The 20,175-nt window shown below is 33.5% G+C and overlaps 1 pseudogene across 1 annotated transcript; it reads right to left on the reverse strand.

Moving 5' to 3' along the window:
* Nucleotides 1–378: 378 nt before the first annotated feature.
* Nucleotides 379–18,277, reverse strand: LOC114193650 (uncharacterized; annotated as a pseudogene). Its single transcript, XR_014993680.1, has 2 exons — nt 18,002–18,277; nt 379–17,452 (listed from the first exon to the last, which is right to left on the reverse strand). The product of XR_014993680.1 is annotated as an uncharacterized LOC114193650 (transcript).
* Nucleotides 18,278–20,175: the final 1,898 nt, after the last annotated feature.

Below are 20,175 nucleotides of genomic sequence, written 5' to 3' on the forward strand. Positions count from 1 at the left end.
AATTAGTATGTAAAGAGTCAAAAAGGAAAAACCCTAACCGTAGAGCACCAAGAGAATTTTATTTATTTGCAAAACCCATTGGAATAATCGATTATTCTTAGTGATAATTGATTATCTCAGTTAAAACTGATTTTTGAGAAAAGCCTATGTGATAATCGATTATCACTACTGATAATCGATTATCACTACTGATAATCGATTATCACTTACTGATAATAGATTATCTTGGCTGATAATAGATTATCACATCGAGAAAAATGTTTTTATAAAATTTTTTGTGGTAATCGATTATCACTTATGATAATCAATTATCTATGACAGTTGAGACTTAACTTTACATATTCTTAACCTAATTTCTAAATAGGCTTCTATAAATAAAGTGGTAGGCTTTCATTATCAAATACAAAAGTTAGAGAAGTCTGAGTACTTGAGAACTCTCTGTGGGAAGGCTTTGAAAAATCTAATGTGCGTTGAGTGATAACTTTCATCAAGTGGGATCTTAAGTGATTGATTGTTGCTACTGTTGCTAGGAGAAGTCGATCATCCTTTGTGTGATTCAAAGGAGGTGTTCATTCCTTGTGTGATTCAAGGAAGGTGTTTCTTCATCTCTTGTGTGATTCAAGGGAGGTGTTCATCCCTTGTGGATTTCAAGGGAGGTGTTTTCTAAACCCTAATCTTTCTTATCATTGATTGTAAGTTTGGTTTATTTTAGTGATTGAGTTAATCTCGTTTTTTAGAGATTAACAACTGTACGTAGGGTCGTTTGATCCGAACCAATATAAATACTTTGTGCAATTTTTTCTTTCATACTCTCTATATTTTATTGTGTTTATTAAAATAAAGGAAAAGATTTTAATTAAACTTTGATATTAAAAGAGAAAAATTTTAAAAGCACAATTTTTATTAAGAATCCAATTCACCCTCCTCTTGGTTTTTGTCCATTACGCTAATCATTTCACTGCTTAATTAACAACAAGTTAGGCTTGTGTTGCCTTGACAAACTAGATGTAGCTCAGTTTTGAGTGAACCATTATAAAAATCTATGTGCTTGTGTTTGCATCTTTCTTTCTTTTCTCGATTCTTAATATAAAGTTTTAAGAAATATGTTTTTAATAGTCTTTTAATGGTTTTTGAGTGATTTGACATAATCTGAAACTGTATCTCTATTTTTATTGTTAATTGGAATCAATCTTGATAAGTTTTAAATATTGTTCCTGAGTTAATCTTCAAATTCGTATTTTTGCATAATTTTCCAGTATTTTAATCGACTGTTTTGATATTTTGATATGTTGAAATATATTGTTTTGTTATCTCTTTAATGAAATCAATCTTTTAACTCTATTTTCAAGCAAGATGGAGCAGGCCGGGAAAATAGACATGTTTCTGAATTGTAGGGTGGGCCAACCCGACTTGCACTTTGCAGATCAAAACGCGAAATAAACCAAAAAGGATCAAGTTGGTTCGTTTTGTCATTCCTAATTTCGGGACATCGATATTTTAGTAGTAGTTTTTTTTTTTCATTTTGCATTTTGTTGTTATCTCAGACAATTTTAAAATATCAGTTTTTTAATTAATTATTTTAACTTTTGAATTTACTTTTTCCTTATTTATTTAAATTAAATATACACCTTTTCGCATATTTTTATTTAAATTTACACATTTTACTTGAATTAAAGAAATATCAAATACTTGTCCCCTGTCAAAGAGTTTATACTTTCAATACATTATTTGCTAAAAACTATGAACCAATTAGAATATTTTGAAGAAAATAATTTTAAAGCATTATGTAAAACTTAATAATTTTAAATTATAAATAATTGAATTATAGCATAATCATGAATACATTCCAAATAAATTTGTCTAACATTTAACCTACAGTTCGAAGTAAATAAGCTTTGTCAATCAACTATGCAATTAGGCTACTATGCAATTAGGCTACCCAACGATGTTCGCGAAGAACCCTAATCTGTTATCTAGACAAAAGCAGATAACAAAATAGCTAAAAGATAGTAATTGGCGAAAATGCAGAAATTGAACAGCAAAACGATTGTGGACACAATAGTTGGACTAAGACACTTCATGGCATCATTCAGAAATCAGAGCTAAGCTGGAAATGATCCTATATTAAAGATCACTGACACTCCGAACCTACTTCAATACGAGACACAATATTTAATTTCAATTTCAGACAAAGATTGTTTAAAATAAACACATGGATGGATAATGGTAACCATTACATAAATTGAAAACAATTTCATATGCTCTGCCTTTGAAATTCGAGTGTTAATCTTCATCCACGTGAAGCGTTTTTTACAAATCAAGCTCAGTTAAATTTCAAAATTATGTATCTAGTCCTTTTTAAAAAAATTACAAAGAGGCTAAGTCGTAGTTAGGATGAACGGTTTCTTACCAAGAGCTCAATACGTACCAGGAGAGGAGATTTCAATGAAAATGTTGACATCGTGACGCTCAATAACGACTTCAATGTAAATTAATTATGCTTAATCAAAGTCATGCAAATAACATACCACTTCAAGAAAAATATAGTAGAACTATAGTAGAGCTGAAGTCATGGACGGTTGAGATGACTTAGTCTAAAGTTGGAAAGTCATGAAATTGAGTGTGACGATTCAACGTAATTGTTGTTGAACAAAAATCATACTCCCCTATGACGACTTTAGCAGTGATTTTTAAACTAAAATCGTGCACATTGGTGCAACATTAAAGTTTTGTGAATAATCCTCCACTTGATATTCTATATCAAAGAGCACTGTCACTTTGAGCCTACTTCAATACGAGATACAATATTTAACTTCAATTTTCAGACAAACAATAAACACATGCATGGATAATTGTAACCATTAGATAAATCGAAAGCAATTTCATAAGTTCTTCCTTTGAAATTCAAGTATCAATCTTCATCCACGTAAAACTACAACACATGTGTCGCGTCGCAAAAAATTGATATTTTTGGGAAATGTATACAAAATATACTTACTAGATTGCAAGAAAAATATCACAGATTTGTAGTCTATCTTTTCAGCTCCGAAGACAACATCATAGTACTCTTGATTTAATTTCGTAGATTACACTAACTAATTCTTATATATATGCCACAAAATCATATTGAAAGTTATTCTTTCAACTTTATTGATGCAGACACATTTCATAGTTTCGTCACAATTTTTAATACTGATTTGATGATATTTTCTCCCGATGTTTATTCGCAAAAATATCAAATTAATTATGATCTACTAATAAAACCTAAATTAGCATAAATAACATGGAAATAAATAACTCAAATTATAATGTTAGTTTTACTTACCTGGACTGACCGTAGTGCTTCTCTGCCAAGAAAGTTATTGAATTTGAGCATGTAAATAACATAAAGTTGGTCATTAACTCTATTGAGCAATCGATAATATTTGTGTCTCCATTTTCTAAACATGACAAAGAACCAAAAACACCACAAAATCCAATTGCAAACCCAACTCCCATTCCAATATAGATTGATTCTTCATCAAATTCACCATCTTCCTAGGTTATATTTTCGATTGTATTCAGAGCATTTTTTCCATGCTACACTTTGTAAGAGTAGCTCCACAAAGTTTTGGGTTTCCATCATCGCTTGATACACCAAAACTTTGAAGTTGAGTTCCTATTGGAATTTGTCCAGAAAACTCTTTGCATGATAGGTTCAAATAACTCAAAAAAGACAAGGTAGCATGTTTTATTGTTCCAGTCAAATGATTATAAGATAAATTCAATGTTTGAACTTGAATTAACCTAAATAATTATGAAGGAATCTCTCTAGATATCGTATTAGCTGCAAGGTCAATAGTTCGCCTGTCCAAGTCAAGTTCCTTTCAACCTTTTGCATAGAAATCAACGTTGCCATCTCCCATTAAGAGAGGTGTGGAATAATTCTTTGTTGTCATTTCTGTGAGCTATACGCAATCTAAGGAATTGAACCAGAAAGTATATTATAGGCAAGATCCAAGTGAATCAAAGAAGAGAGAAGGAATAGTTAAGGTGGAATACTCCGTTCAAATTTATGAAATCATAATGTCACCACTTCTAAGTCTCTAGACATGTTGTTTGGTATAGTTCCAAAAAATTCATTTTTTTTCAAGGTTTATAACAATCAACTCTGTCCAACATTAGAGTTTAACAAGCACTTCACTGAATAAATTATTATTCCACAAGCTGATAAAGTACAAATGTTTCAAGTTCTTCCAACCATGTGGAATCAATCCTTTGAAAGAGTTATGAGATAAATTCACATAACCGACCTTTGGTAATAAATGTGGGAGTGTTCCTGTGAAATTATTATGGCCTAAAATTATGTGGTGAGCATTTAGCAAAACGTTTGACATGTCTCCACTAATTGAGTTGTTTGATAAATCAATTATTGTATCAATACCAGCTATTAAGCCTATAAACTTTTCTTCTTCAACAAATAAAATTTTTGAGCTCGACATGTATAAACTTGAAAGTGACTTTTTTTGTATATACCCGTGGTGGAAATTGAAGACCTTGATTTGTATCATCCAAATAAAGCCTTTTAAGTTTAAACAGAGGAATCCATTCAGGATTGAAATGAAATGTGAGTCTTATTTTGCTAAGTCTAACTCTTCTAAATTGTGGATTCTGGAAAAGTGGATGTCAGATATTGTACCAGAAAAGGAATTAGAGCTAAAACTTAGGGAAACCAAATATGTGAGACATGGCCATTCAAAGTTAAAATATATAAAGTCAGATATTAAACAACCAATGTGACAATTCAAAGTTAAAATTGTTGAAAGAGAGATCAAGACTGACAAGGGAAATAAGATTCATATTCTTTAAAGATGGAATTATGTTGGTTAGTTGACATCGTTGCAAGTATAGGTCTGATAATGAAGGAGACATGGCCAAAAGTTAGTTAGTTTCTTCGTGAAGATCAATGTAACTAAGGTCAAGATATTTCATAAAATAAAGTTGAGAAAGCAATTGAAGATTAAAATTCCTAGATAAATAAATTTCACCATGGTCAAGATGAGTACAAAGATGAAACAAGCAGCATAATGATTTTGAGGTGAAATAGTTGTCTGAAGGATCTAAACTTAGAAGTGAAGTAAAATTCTTATGTTTGAGAGACGAAGTGATGCTTAGTTCATAATAACTCAATATTAAGTCGGGCAGAGAAGGGAGCATAACCAACGACTAAAACCCATTAGTAGCATTACCAAGATTTGTAAAAGCAAGGTTGAGATATCTAAGCAAATAAAGTTGAGAAAGCCAATAAAAATTGTCGATGGAAATATCATAATTATAGTATAAGTCAAGGTAATGGAAGTTCACTACAACATTTAGTACATTTAGTAACTTTAGTAACACTTTCTTAGTTACATTTCTTAAAAATGTTAGTGATTGTATACTATAGTTACATTTTCTAAAAATTGTTACTATAAATAATAGGAACCATAATATTGTAACACTTTTAAAAATGTTACCATAAATCACTATGTTATTCACTAAAAAACATTGTTTTTATTAGTCATTATTTTATGGCAGTTAAATAAATTGCTAAAAATTAATTTGATTTCTGTTAATATTTTAAATCGTCACAACTTTTTCACTCTTATTCTTATCCTCTTCCGTAAGTTTACCTTCACTTCAGTGTAATTGTCGCTCACTCTTTCTCCTTCTTTTTCTGTCATCTTCAACATTGGTTCATCAAATCTGTGAACAAAACAAGTAGGTTTTTTCTAAAAAATACTCACTTGTAATCTGTCATTTATCAAATAGCAGAGTACATTATTATGTAGCCTAATAAAGCTAATGGTGCGAAAAAAACTGAACCCACTACACATACACGTGGGTGACAAACATATACGTGGGTGTCTAAGCTGCTAACAACTATTAGCTAGAATATAGCTATTCTTTCCTAAAGACTCGGTAGATCAATTAACCACTTATTGAAACAGAACTGCTGAATAAACAGAAACAATAAATATCTATCAACATTCCCTCCCTTAAACTAAATGCTCAACATCTAGTTTATTTCTGATGCTTCAACCATACCCAACATGCTTCTGAGTTTTAAAAATTGCTCCAATTTCAATAGTTTGGTCATAATATCTGCAACTTGAAGCTTTGAGTTGCATTGCTTTAGTTCAATGCTCCCACCTTTAACAAGATCTCTTAAGAAATGAAATCTTACATCTATGTGTTTACTTCTTCCATGGAAAACTGGATTTTTTGACAATTGGATTGCTGAGTTGTTGTCACATAAAACTAGCATATGATCATGATTACTAAAACCAAGAGTCTCCATAATTTTCTTGATCCAAATGCATTGGCATGCACAAGAGGCAGCAGCTATGTATTCAGCTTTCGTTGTAGATAGTGTTACTACTGGCTGCTTTTTAGATGACCACGACACTGCTCCATTTCCTAAGAAAAATACAAAGCCTGAGGTGCTCTTCCTATCATCAATATCTCCAGCAAAATCACTGTCTGTATATGCAATTATGTTGGTGCACTCCCCTTTCTTGTAGTATATGCCGAGCTCTATAGTTCCTTTTAAATATCTTAGTATTCGTTTGACTACAAACCAATGTGTCTTTGTAGGATTGACCATAAATCTGCTAATCAGGCTAACTCCATACATCAAATCTGGTCGTGTTGCAGTCAAGTACATTAAGCTCCCAACTACCTGTTTAAATCGTGTGGCATCCACTTTAGTTCCAGCATCATTTCTTGATAGTTTTGTTCCCGGCACAATTGGGTTTTTTACTGCATTGCAGTTTTCCATACCAAATCGAGTCAACACATCTTTTGCATATTTCCTTTGACACATAAAGATTCCATGTGTATTCTGCAAAATTTCTATTCCAAGAAAATATCTCATACGTCCTAAATCTGACATATCAAATTCTGACATCATAGTAGTTTTAAAATCATCACACATGCTTTTATCATTCCCAGTGAATATGAGATCATCAACATATAGACTCAATTAAAATTTTACCTCCCTTTGATTTTGTAAACAGTGTGTGCTCACAGAAACATCTTTCAAAGTCATTGTTAGAAAGTATGTCTCTATTTTGTTGTACCATGCTCTTGGTGCCTGTTTGAGCCCGTACAATGCCTTTCTTAATTTGTAAACCTTTTCTTCTGCATCTATCTTCACAAAACCAATAGGTTGTTGTACATATACCTCTTCCTTAAGTTCTCCATGAAGAAATGCGCTCTTTACATCTAGTTGATAAATATTCCAACCGTGTTGAGCAGATATGGAGACTAGAATGCGTATAGTATCCATCTTAGCAACTGGTGCGAATACCTCAGTATAGTCCACTCCATATTGCTGTGCATACCCTTTAGCAACTAGTCGTGCTTTGAATTTATCAATTTCTCCATTTTCCTTGAGCTTGGTTTTGTATATCCATTTGACTCTGATTGGTTTCACTCCTTTTGGCAAATCTGTTAGTTCCCAAGTTTTATTCTTTTCTATAGCTTCCATCTCCTTTTTCATTGCATCTCTCCATGTCTTGCTCTTGACAACTTCTTCATAAGTCACAGGGTCATCGTCTGTTACGATCATTGCATTGTCTTCATTATCTGATAAACCATCTCCCTTCTCATAGTCAACCATCCAAACCGGTTCTCTCCTATATCTTCTGGCCCTCCCTTAAACTGTAGTATCATCTGATGAAGGATCATCAGAATTAGTTTTAACATTTCCTGTACTCGGTGATTCTGCAGCAGATTGCTCAACAGTTTGATGTTCTAAATTGCCTGCATCATTCTGCTCAACTTCCTCAACGTCATGCTCATGTGTTACATTGATGCTCTTATTCAGATTCTCTTGTGGATTTATGTCTTCAGTTTTCTCCCAGTTCCAGCATTTTCTTTCTTCAAAAATAACATCTCTGCTAATAATGATTCGGTTCTTAACTGGATCAAATAGTTTGTATGCTTTTGATTTTTCACTGACTCCAGAAGAACGCACCTTTTACTTTTATCATCCGGCTTCACTCGCAATTGGTCTGGTGTATGGACATGAGCAATGCATCCAAACACCCTAAAATAATCCACATATGGCTTCACTCCACTCCATGCTTCTTCAAGAGTTTTATCTTGCACCGCTGTTGTAGGACTTCTGTTAAGAATATGGACACACCACTTGGTTGCTTCGGGCCAAAAGACTTTTGGAACACGTCTCCCAATCAAAATAGATCGAACCATATTCATGATGGTTCTATTTTTCCTCTCAGCAACTCCATTTTGCTGAGGAGTGTAAGCTGCCGTTAATTGCCTTCATATGCCTTGAGTCTTACAAAATTCTTCAAATGCGTTGGAGTTAAATTCGCCACCTCTATCTGTCCTGAGACAAATGATACTTCTTCCTGCCTCCTTTTCCACCAAGGATTTGAAGTTTTTGAAGTGAGAAAAGGTTTCTGCCTTGTCATGTAGAAAGTATACCCAAGTTTTACGTGATAAGTCATCAATAAAGCTTAAGAAATACTTCTTGTTGCTATTTGGTGGAGGTTGAATCGGTCCACACAAATTTGCATGGACGAGTTGAAGTCTCTCTGATGCTCTCCATTGACTCTACTTTGACATGGTATTTCGATGTTATTTTCCAGCCAAGCAGTGTGTGCACAAGTCTTGTGGAACTGAAATAGTAGGCAGCCCATTCACCATTTGCTTAGAGGCAAGTGTTTTTAAGCCATCACAGCTTAAATGTCCTAGGCGATTATGCCATAGTTGTGAATCCACTTCAGCTTGAAAACATGCTGCATCAGTTGAAGCTCGAGTGGCTGTTAGCACAAACATCCGACTACTGCTCATACTGACTTCCATGATTGTCCCTCTTTCAGGATGAATAACAATACACTTGTTATTTTGAATTGTGATAGTCAAGCCTTTTTCCTGAAGCTGTCCAATGCTCAAAAGATTATTTTTGAGTTCGGGAACATAATACACCTGAGATATCACATGCATGATACCATTTACCACCATTCGAACACTCCCTTTCCCCAAAACAGCAATGCGTGTGTCATTCCCTAGCTTCACTGTGTGATGAAAATTCTCATCCAAATGAGAGAACCAATTTTTGTTACCACTTATGTGGTTGCTACATCCAGAATCTAAGAACCACCTGTCTTTTTCTTCTTTGAGGTCTACAGAAGCCATTAACAAGAGTTCATCCTCTTGTTCCACCTTACCCTCAACTTCAGCATAATTTGCATTCTTCTCCCACATGGGACACTCATATTGGAAGTGCCCAAGCTTGTGACATTTATAATATTCAACTTCAGCTTTGTTGAATGATTGTCTTCCTCTACCTCTGCCTCGGAAGGATCCTCTACCTCATCCTCGTCCTCTTCCTCTTCCATATTTTTCATCTGTCACAGTTTGCAGAACCTGTTCTTCCTCTACAACCAACAACATCCTTTGTTCGTGAACCAGTAAACTACTTTGTAGTTCATCTATGGTCATATCTTCCATGTTGTTGGATTCTTCAATTGAACATAGTACATAGTTGAATTTTGTTGTCATGGATCGTAGAATCTTTGCTGTTATGACATTTTCCAACATATTTTCACCACAAGCCTTCATAATTTTAGCTATCTTCAAAGTTCGAGCGAAATATGAATTCACGGATTCTCCCTCCTTCATTTGAAGTAGTTCAAAGTCTTTGTGCAAAGCTTGCAATTGAGCACGTTTAACTCGAGTTGATCCCTGGAATTTCTGCTTCATTGAATCCCAAATGTTTTTGGACGTATCATCATTCAAGATAGTATCCAAAATTTCTCTATCAATAGCTTGATAGAGATAATTCTTTATTTTGAGATCCTTCAACTTTTGCTCCTCCATTAATTTGATTTCTTCGAATGATGCATTGGCTTTCTTGGAAACATCAGCAATGCCATTCTCCGCCAAATGCCAAAACTCCTTTGATCGAAGGAAGTTTTCCATTAGTTTCGCCCAATGATCGTAGTGCCCATCAAATTTGGGTATTGCTGGCTGTACATACTTGCTGGTATCTATCATGACTGTAGAATAATTCAAACTCTCAATAATCACGTTTGCACTCAAAAGGTGTTTCTCTCTCTCACACCCTCGTGTATACCCAACCCCTTTCAGTAGATGCTCACTCAAAAGTGTTTCTCTCTCTCACACCCTGGTGTATACCCCTCGGGATGCTCGCTCACGCTCACCCAATCTCAGAAAGTAGTTTCTTTTGGTTCAGGCCCCTGTCCTGTATAGGAGCTCTGATACCAACTTGTGAACAAAACAAGTAGGTTTTTTCTGAAAAATACTCACTTGTAATCTGTCATTTATCAAATAGCAAAGTACATTATTATATAGCCTAATAAAGCTAACGGTGCGAAAAAAACTAAACCCACTACACATACACGTGGGTGACAAACATATACATGGGTGTCTAAGCTGCTAACAACTATTAGCTAGAATATAGCTATTCTTTCCTAAAGACTCGGTAGATCAATTAACCACTTATTGAAACAAAACTGCTGAATAAACAGAAACAATAAATATCTATCAACAAAATCCTCCTCTCACTTCGGTAACCTCGACGCCGACGACCACCATCACCTCTCTTATGTTGTCGACAACACCAAGATTCTCACCATAGATGGCCACATCTAGCTCATTGCCCTTGTCACTGAACTCTCCTTGCTCGCCAATGTTTCGACTTGAATTTGGTGTTTGTTACCAGCAATTGAAAACGCTATGAAGTTCTTGCAGACGAAGATTGCATAAATTGGTCTAGCTTTTACCGTCGCAGTCTTCGGTGTTCTTGTTTTATTTCATGTCGCTTATTCAACTATCCAGTTTATTCTACAATTGATTCGTATGATTGTTTTATTATGTGTTTGAGACTTAGGGTTGGTGGATTAGATTTGACTTTTGTTCTGAATAAGGGTTTGATGTAGATTACAGAGATGAGTTTCCAATGCCTCCATTTAATGTAATTTGATTAACGTTGTAACCTAGGGTTTAATTTTAGGTAATGTATGTAATGCTTTTGGGAAAATTGCAGGTGATGATTGAGCTGTTTGTTAGACTGGTGCTTTCTTTTTGGGCTACCCACATTTTATTTGAGAAGTTTAAATCTATATACTCTCACTCTAAGGAGAATAGGTAATTGAAATTGATTCTAGGATGAATGTGAACTGATGAAACTGAATCTAAAAACCATTGTGTGGCTTATTCTTTTTTTTGCATGAATTTCTATTTTTGTCACCACTATAGTGTCAAAAGTATTTGAGTTTGAAACAAACATGTTATCTCACAAACATGTCACAATTTTGTTTCTTCATGTATGTGTTAACAAAATTATTTCAAATTTATGATGATAGACTTCTTCTTCATGTATGTGTTGACAAATTATGATTTTTTTTTTCCGATTAATTACGCGTAGGGCATCACCTTATGAGAATAAAAAAATTGAAAATGATAGAGTTTATTACTATCGCAACCTAAATCGCGACGAAATGACTAATTCACTTCTAAAAATATAACTATCTTTCTTAGAGTCACCACCATAATTTATTTTGAAAAACTATAAAAACCCACAAAATCATGTGGTAAGTGAGAACTGAATTTTGAGTCCGAAAATTGGTTACACTGTAGCACAGACAACACTCGCTCAAAGATGGTACCTTTAACTAGATATACAAAGATGATGTGATTTTCAAAATATTTAATTTTTTCCAAAAATAATAAGAAAATAATATAGAAAAGAAACAAAAATAATTTTTAGTTTTTAGGAAGTTTGACAAGGATGATTCCTCACTCTTACGTATCTCTATTAATAATAGGAGATCGGGGTTACATACTTCTTTCTCACAAAAGATTTGAGTGAAAATATTGTTTTTGTAATTTTGAAAATATTATAATTTTTAGAATTCTTTTAAAAAGAAAAAAAAAATGGTCGAACACTGGGACGACACAGACGATCACGTAAGTACTCCAACCTTTTATGTGAATGTCACAAACAACCATACAAACATCCGAAAACCAATCTTTAAAATGTTTTAATAAAAAGTTGAATACCAAACAATGCAAACGACCATAGATGTATCTAAAACATTTATTGAAGATGTTAGACAACGCCAACGATCATACAAATAATCCTAAAACTTATCTTTAAAATATTGTGTTAAAATAATTTGAAACTAGACGACACGGACAATCATAGATGTATCCAAAACATTTATTGGAAAATGTTTAGCAACGATTGTGCAAACACCCAAAAATTTATCTTTAAATGATGCAAACAAATGTCCGAGCCTTTAAAAATGTATAAGTATGAAATTAAAAAAGAAAAGTAAAAAGGGAAAAGAAATGTTAGATTTAGAATACCAGTAAATTTTTATAGACAAACTTTAAATCATATAAAATAAAATATTTAACAAAACCAAAATCTAGTAAATATGTGTCAGTAACATTTATTTCCCGCATATATCAAATTACTTAATTTAACAAAATCTCAAACACAAACCAATCATTCATAAGCCTTTCCTAAATCACTAAATGTAAACCCCTTACATATACATTCAATCAATGATTAAAAAAAACGCGGTCCCACATCCAATATTTCACTTGAATTAGAATCTACCGAACGTGAAACTATATTTTTAAGAACATGTAAAATCTATTAATCTCCATCAACTCAAATGCATTTAACAACCACATCGCTGCACCCAAATCTTTCTCCTATACCCCCAATAATACTATTTTTACCTGCCTGGTTTTTAAGAACATGTAAAATCTATTAATCTCCATCAACTCAAATGCATTTGACTACCACAAAGGTGCTTCTCGCTGCACCCAAATCTTTCGCCTATACCCCCAATAATACTATTTTTACCTGCCTGGGTGGTCGAAAGCATTGAAATCTGAATTTATTGCGGTTGTGTTTTTTTATCTTTGGAAAGCCTGCACCCCCAAAATATTTCGTCGTTCCGTTTTGTTGGTTTTGTTTTCTTCTCTCTGTTTCTTCCACAATATTTTCTGCTCTGTGAAGTGTGGTACGTGTGGTGGTCCCTTTCTTTGTTACAAGGTCTAGCAGTGGTCCCTGCTACGTGCTGCTCCAAGCTCCCATACGTGGTTGAAGTTGTTTCTCATCTTTCTCACCAACAACATGCTCTTTCATTACCTCTCAACTCTTTTTCATTACCTCTCAACTCTTCTCTTCAAGGTTAATATTCATTTCATTTTAATCATATTACATTGTTGTTATATTTTTGTTACGAGTGGACTGTTGGAATGTTATTTGTCTGTTTGTTTCAAGTGATATACCTAATATTTCAGTTTGTGACAATTGCGGATGTCGACATCTGTTTCAGAAAAATGTGAAAAGAATGTCAACATCCATTTCGTTAATTGTTTTTGTTATTTTTGTGAAACAGATGTCAAAATCTGTTTCGTTAAATTGTGAAACGGATGTCGACGTCTGTTTTTATAATTTTTGGTTCTTTTTTTGCCATTTCGGATGTCGTCATTCATTTCAAAAAAATGTGAAATAGGTGTCGACATTCGTTTCGTTATTTTTTTTGTTATTTTTTTGTATTACGGATGTCGACTTCCGTTTCAGAAAAATGTGAAACAGATGTTGACATCCGTTTCATTATTTTATTTTCTTTGTATTGCAGATATCGACATCCGTTTCAGAAAAATATGAAATGGATGTCATCATTCGTTTCATTAATTTTTCTAGTTTTTTTGTATTGCGGATGTCAACATCCGTTTCATGACATTTGTTTCCTTATTTCTTGTGATTTTTAACTCATAACATTAAACATGAAGGCGTTGATAATCCTTTGTGTCCTTTAGATAGTGGTTATAGTCTGTGGATAGTGCTCACCCTTATGAAGCATTGGGCATTTGGTGGGCAGCACAAAAAAAGTAACCATTTTTCAACCTATAGGAATAACAAGGATTTAAATATTGCCACTCGTATGACTAAATTGATCAATGGATCCTTTGTATGGATCCTAGCTTTTCAACCATTATACGAGAAGAGAAGAGAAGAATGCAGTGTTTGCTGCTTTGTATCACTAGATTCACTGCAACAAGTGAGTCGAAAAATAGGGTTTAGTTTTGATTCTCATTCAAAATTGCGGATTTGGATATCCCTTTCAGAAAATTGTGAAATGGATGTCGTCAACCGTTTCTTAATTTTTTTTTTCTTTTTTTTGTATTACAAATTTCACTCTCTTCTTCCTTTTGGATCAATTTTTTGTCCTCCTGCATTGCATCATTTTGATTGTGGTTGCCCTTATTTGGGTTTTATCATTTGGATAATACCTAGATGCATGATTGCATGTATCATGCAACTACTTCAGTATGTAGATTTATGAGTGTATTCCTTTCACTTTTTTTTAGTTGTAGTTGTGATGCATTACAGTTTCATGTTTAAAAAATAAAACATATTTAAATATTTTTTTCTTATAGGTCATAGAAGATCATCATTTTAGTTATTTGGGTTTTTTGGATTCTCAAGTAAATTATAGTCTCATTCATGTCAGACTTTTCTGATTTCGTTCATGATATATGCGAACAAGATTATACTTCTCACTTTACAACTAATGATATCTTCCCAACACGTGAAAATTTAATTGAGTTTGAGGGGTTGCTTTTAATCTTGGATTTGTAGTTATTATTCTAAGATCAGATAAATATAATGGACAACCAGAAAGAAAGACCCATGTATTATTAGGTTGTGAAAGAGGTGAAAAATATAGAAAATACAAATGTAATGCAGAACCGAGTTTATCTAGGATAAGAAAATGTGAGTGTCCCTTTATATTGAGAGGCAAACCCATCTCTCAAGGGAGAGATGGGTGTTGAACGTAAAATGTGGAAGACCATATGTCTGTCTCAAAATGCAATCACAAACAAGTTCCCTTTGAATAGATAATTGATCTTCTAGTTGTGTAGATGACACATTTGAGAAGGTTAACCTAGTCCACATTATATGAATTTCTTGCAGAGGAATCATACCAAGGTCATATCGTGCTAATTTACAGGCTCATGGAAGACCATATGTCTGTCTCAAAATGCAATCACAAACAAAGACTAGTATCAAATCTTGTTTTCCTAACTCTTTCTAACTTCGGAGCAAGGAGTCCTAAGACATATCTAGATACATATCCCACTAATCTTTTATAACTCAATGCCTTGTAAGAATCACTTATCAAATTAAGACTTCTTTCAAAAGATACCTTTATTTCGTTATGCTACAAGATAATCACGTTGTGAATTCCATCTCAACACGAGCATAGGTTTCCCATACTACTTCCAAGAACTTTCTTTAGGCTCTAGTGAGCAGACTGGACCATGATACAAATTTTACAGTGCATCACAACAATCATAAATGAAAAAAAAAATTGAATTTATCATATGCAAACATACATATATGATGTTGTATTTACTAAATGTAAAATTATGTTTGTTCAGGCCTTTACAAAGTATTTCTTATAAAGAATGATCCACGAGTCATTAAGATATTCTAAGAATAGAGGTCATGATTGATAAACAAGCTGAAGGCGCTGAAGGCGATTAACACAATCTGTAAACTTACATTCATCTTCACAATCCATTACATTTTCCCATGCTTGTAGAACAACATCACATGCGTCAATAGAATTAACTAACATTTTGCATTTTACTTAAACATTTTTCTGAATATGGAAACGACAAAAAAGATGATAACATTCAGGGAAGACAATGTCAATAACATTCATTAAAGTCAGATCTTTGTCAATAACAATGACATGTGGACCACTCTCAGACATCATAAAGAGACCTCTTAGCCTTTCAAGAGCCAAAGTGAAATTATTTTGTCTTTCACTTGATAGAAATGCGAACACAACTAAGAAAGTTAATCTTGTTGACATTATACCAACAATCTCAAGCAATGGCAACCGATATTTATTGGTTTTGTAAGTACAATCCATTAAGAAGCAATATTAAATACATTTAATAACTTCACCACATCGGAATGCATCCAGAAAAAGTTGCTAACCACCTTAGATGCATAGACACATCTACTAAAATGGATATACTTATCACGTGCTAACATCATCATCAACTGTTGTAAGTCGATCCAAAAACCTTTCACTAATCGTTTATACATGTATCTTGCATTGTATACTTGTTTCATATTGGTGACATTACACTCATCTTTTTCTTTAAGAGTGATAAGTATATTTGCAGATTTGACTTGACTTTTAGTCATATCCACAAACAACGACTGTTCACTTGACTTCAACCTATCCCAAATGGGTGACCAACTAAAGTATTTGACAAATCATGATTATGGAATGTATTACATTCAACACTCACCCCTCCCCTTTGAAGATAGGTTTGCCTCTCAATTTAAATGGACACTCACAATTTCCTATGTCAAATAAACTAGGTTCTACATCATATTTGTATTTTTTATATTTTTCACTCTTTCACAGCATAATAATACATAAATCTTTCTTTTGGGTTGTCTATTACATTTATCAAATCTTAGGATAATAAGAACAAAACCAAGATCGAAAGTCACCCCTCTAACTCACTTAATTAAATCTTCACGTGTGGGGAAAATCTCATCAGTTGTAAAAATTAGAGGTATAATCTGACACCAAACTAGAATTACAATACCCTACTTGAGAATCCAAAAAACTCAACTAACTCAATTGATAATCTTCCATAATTACAATACCCTACATTCGAAGTTCAAACTCCAAAACCGGATGTTGACATCTGCAGTTCAAACTCAAAAACCAGATGTCGACATCCGTAATGCATGAAACCAAGCAAAAAAATGGAAATCAAATGTTGACATCCGCAATTCAAACTCCAGAATCAAATTTCAACGTCCGTAGCGCATGAAACCAGGCAAAAAAAAAATCAGATGTTGACATCCGCAGTTCTAACTCTAGTATCGAATGTCGACATCCGTAGTGCATGAAACTAAAGGAAAAAAAAGAACCGAATGTCGACATCCACAGTTCAAACTCCAAAATCAGATGTCGACATTCATAGTGCATGAAACTAGGCAAAAAAAAAAGGAACTGGATGTCGACATTCGCAATTCAAACTTCAAGACCAGATGTCGACATTCGCAGTTCAAACTTCAAGACCAGATGTCGACATCCACAGTCTACAACCAGTACGCAAAAATTACGAATGTACACATCCGCTTTATATTAAATGTCAATGATTATTTCAGCAACAGAAAAACAATCAACCAACAACAACCATATTTATCAAACATTCAAAATAAAAATGAAATATAAATGCAATACTAACTTTTTTTGTGTCAAATAGAGAGATGGGAAGGGACTACGATGTTGGAAAAGAGAACAATTTCTAAAATGTTGGAGGAGGGACCTGAGAGGTTTCTCAGAGGAACCACACGTTGGAAGAGAGACCACTGGCAGAATAAAAGAATCATGTTCAGCATTCAGAGAATAAATTTGGAAAGCATAGAGCACAATAGAACGAAAAGAAAGGAAAAAATTTGGAAGTGCAAGGTATCGACGAAAAGAAGTTTGGGAGTGTATTCTTAAAGTAACGAAAGTTTGGAGGTGCACCGGTAACTCTTCTTAATTACAAAAAAACCGTTATAGGTGAGAATATAATGGTAATAGGGATAAGCCCCTTTTCGCTGCCACCGATCCAAAATAACATGCATAGAAATTATTTAAAAACAAGATTTGTACGGCTTATATGTATCCCGGCAACGAACCGAATCACACATCTTAACATATTTAATCATAATGAACCAAACATGATATCAAGAACAATTCAAAATCATGGCATTCTTCCGAAAACTCAATCAAGAAAAATGTATAGGCCGAAACCCTATTAGAAACCCAAAATCAAGAAACCCCGTTAAAGACCAAAGCACAAAGCACATTTAATTCACATTTCGTTATTAAAAAAAAAAATATGCAGAGGAATCTGCGAAACTAGTCAGTACCGATCTGTGAAGGTGAATGAGGCTCCAAGGCGAGGAAACAGCAACGGCCACCGCAAGTGGCGCTGTGGCAGAGATGCGAATCCCAAGCGTCGGGGAAGTGCTCTCTGTAGGGTTAGGGTTAGTGTGCGAGCGGTTTCGTGAGTGAGTGTGATGAGTCTCTTGGGAGGAGAGAGAAGATGGGTCACTCCGTGTCGTTCAGAGATTGTAGAGGATTTTGGGGATGAGAAAAAGAAGAAATCAGGGGTGGGTATAAATAAGCATTGGGTTTTTTTGAAAGGTGAAGGGTGGTAAGCAAATAGAAAAAAAAATGTGATGAAAGGAGATTAGGTTTTCGACTATTAACCTTTGAGTTTTCTTCCTTTATTACTATTTATTTTTTATTTTTTTATTTTTAAATCCTAATTAACATAATCAATTAAATTTTTTTAAGGTTTTGTTTTTCTTTTTTTACCTATTCTATTTCAACCATTTTTGTTTATCGATTATTATTTTTCCTATTTTTTAACTTTTGAAAATTTATTTTATTTATCCGAACAAAATCGAGTATTGACACCGACATACTATGGATCGAAACTAGAAGGTACGTCACGTTAGTGAAGAGTATGAAAGAAGAGTTTCTGAATTTTTGTAATATAGTCAAGAACATGTTATCTTTGTGAACGAGACATATTATTGTCCTCGTGTTCGTTACTTGAGAGTCTGATACATCATGATTTTGGAAAAATATATGATCACTTATAATTTGTTCATAAATTGTATGTTTTGTGGAACTTTACACATGCTAACATTTATATTATTGTTTTAGAACTTCAATATAAAAAAAAGGCCATGTTGGACATTAGAAGAGAGTAGTAAACTTATCTCTTTAAATTTACATCTATCTAAAACATACTTAAAAAGCAAAAATCACCGGAAGTAAGAAGCTTTTTTTGTGTTAGTGGTATAAAATCCACCAAAATGTCAAGAACACACTTGAAATTAGTAGAACTTGATATGGCTTATAACTTGGTCAGGCTAGCAGGGTGAGTTCAAAGAAGATTTTCAAGTTTGTTGGTCTAAAACAAGTGACGCAGTGGCAGTGTGTGAGCTCAAGAAAAAGTTCAACATTTATTTGCGCACCACAATCAACCATATTTCTTTCTTTATTTTTCTTTTTCTTCTAAGCTTTCATTCTCACTTTCTTTCAATAACACATTTTTTATTTTATTTTTTCCATTTTGCAGCCTTCACTATTTATCCTTCTTTTTCTTATTGTTGCAGCCCTTCTCAAGCAGTTTTCACTGTTCAAACATAACACTCCAACACTTAAGCTTCACTAACAGACCTGGAAGAGAAAACTGTAAGCAGTACCAAATTAACACATTGAAGTAAAACTTTGAATCTAACTAGTTATAGTAGTAATCTACACAAAATAAAGATTGATTTTTAAACTGTATAAACAAAACAAAAATCCCTAAACCAGAACTCAATCAAAATTAGAAATTGGTTAGAAAGAAGTAAAGTTGTTAGCCAAACACCTAATAATCTGAAAACAACAGAAGGCTATTGTCTAAACAAGTTTGAATCAATAAAAGAAAGCTAAGAAAAGATCCGCTAACTAAAAACAAGGAACTAAAAATTTCACTCTTATGCCTGAAATTTAAATCAGCAAAACTAGCAATTTAAGAAGACAAAAAAATGCACCAAACTTAAACAACAAAAAACGTGTACATGAACTATCTAATCTTAAAACAGAAAAGAGAAACTAACATCAACATTAACAAATCAAAACACTGGAAAAAAAAAAAGACTAAAGAGCCTATATGTGAACTTGAAAATTACTCCAAAAGAAAAATATTAACAAAACTAGAATTTGTCACAATCTGCTAAGGAACTATAACTAACCAAAGAGATTTAGAAAACTAAAAGCTGAAACTTCAACACAATTGAAATAGCAAACGAAACAGGCTAATTGAACTCAATGACCAACAGAAAATCGAAACAAAATTCTACTAACACCAAATTATTTTCTGACAACAGATTCTGTCCACTCACTACATGAACCTCTATCTTATGCACACTTCAATTGTTGCTTCCTCTAGAGCTGAATTGTTGATTATTGACAACTATGTTTTTGTCCATGAATACACCCCCACTTGCAGCGTCCAACCTGTTCCAATCCACTGCTGTTATGC

The sequence above is a fragment of the Vigna unguiculata genome, chromosome 1 (assembly GCF_037176805.1).
Source record: "Vigna unguiculata cultivar grain cowpea cultivar isolate G323 ecotype 2 chromosome 1, ASM3717680v1, whole genome shotgun sequence".
Classification (NCBI taxonomy): Eukaryota; Viridiplantae; Streptophyta; class Magnoliopsida; order Fabales; family Fabaceae; genus Vigna; species Vigna unguiculata.